Raw genomic sequence first — 1,536 nt, forward strand, 5'->3', positions numbered from 1 at the left:
AGTGTATCCTCCAACCTTCTCTCCAACTTTAGTTCTTCTACTTCAATGCTCTGTCTCTGTTTTGCGTGTACGAAACACATCAGCTTTGAACCTAGAAAAGACAATTATCCAGAATGTTTTGCTTAAGTTCACTCAGTGTCCAAGACATAAGCTGCTGGTTCTGGTTCTGCAATGGCCCAAATTTACAGCTCAGAGAAAATTTTATCTGCACTCCAAGACATCAGGAGGGTGCTCAGAACTTTCCTGCATCATTTATTCACACAATAACCACTCCTGGAGCTTATGAATAAACTTGCCTCTGTCATCCATGTTGAGGACAACAGGGAAAGGTGAGTCCTTGTCCTGTTACCGCAGAGTCTTAGTATAAATGGGAGACAATTCAGGAGTCAGTCTTTTCTCAGAAGGTGGAGGAGCTGAATCATAAACAGGAGGAGCTGGAAGTGAGGGATAAGGAAGGCCTTCTTGAGAGACAAAAGACAGGGATGCCTGATGCTGATTCTGCTCCAAGCCTCCTCTAACCTTAATGTCCTGGAGTGAGTGAGCCATGGGGTCACATTCAGAGAGGAAAATCCATGCCACAACTGTGACTATGACCAGAATGGGCCTCAGAGAATAGCAAACCGGTGAAGCATGAGTAAATTCAGTACACCAGTAAAAGGAAATCGACACATAATGGGCACCATCTAGGACAAGTGACAATGTGGGCAACAGGAGTTCTATTTTGTTCTTGTTGACCATAAAGACATGTACTACATGAAGACAATTTACTATCTGACATCTAAAAGAAACCCTAAGAAGAGGGCACCTGGATTTGAACCAGGGACCTCTTAATCTGCAGTCAAATGCTCTAACCCTGAGCTATACCCCCACCTGTTATTAATGTTTCATTGGGAACTCAGAACCTGCATAGCCACTCCCTGGCTGTTAACTTCTGTCATGTGCACTTGCCAGTGCTCTGCCATCATCTGCTTCCTCCTGTGAGGCCCAGCCCTGAGCTGCCTCTGCACATCTGACTGCCAAGTCCTCATAAATGGCTGGCATTCTCCTGCCTTAGATCCTAGTGGAGGCAGGGGCATTCAGTTCAGGAGGCTTCAGCTGGTGCTGTTTCAGCCTCCTTCAGCCCAACTGGAGGAGCCATATGCAAATACCCTGGCTGCTTAGCTGACCTTTGTAGGTGAATGGGAGGCAGGAGTGGACGCAGGGAAGCTTCTCTGTCCACTGAGAAGTCCTTGGTCAGAGTCTCTAGGAGGGACCCAGTGTCTTCTGTGTCTCTAGCAAACTCTGTGGGCATTTCTGATGGACATGCTCTTTGGAGTTATGCTTTTTCTTTTCTGCCTTTCCATGCAGTAGATGTGGAAGAAAAAGACAAGGGTTTCAGACAAGCAAACACTCCTGGTTAATAACCAAGTCAATGCACAGTCTCCATATATGACAAAGACATCTGGAGATCATGATCACTGGAGCATGACACAGGACAGTGGTTGGTAACGTGATCATCAGGTGACAGAGTCTTAGAGAAGAGTTTGATTGACATGA

At 46.1% G+C, this 1,536-nt stretch overlaps 1 non-coding gene across 1 annotated transcript; it reads right to left on the reverse strand.

The window, feature by feature from the left end:
* Window positions 1–796: 796 nt before the first annotated feature.
* Trnac-gca (transfer RNA cysteine (anticodon GCA)) lies at window positions 797–868 on the reverse strand. Its single transcript has one exon. It is a non-coding gene; the product is annotated as a tRNA-Cys (tRNA).
* Between the last annotated feature and the right edge of the window lie 668 nt (window positions 869–1,536).

Source organism: Psammomys obesus, unplaced genomic scaffold (genome assembly GCF_907164565.1).
Source record: "Psammomys obesus unplaced genomic scaffold, mPsaObe1.curated_primary_1811, whole genome shotgun sequence".
Lineage (NCBI taxonomy): Eukaryota > Metazoa > Chordata > Mammalia > Rodentia > Muridae > Psammomys > Psammomys obesus.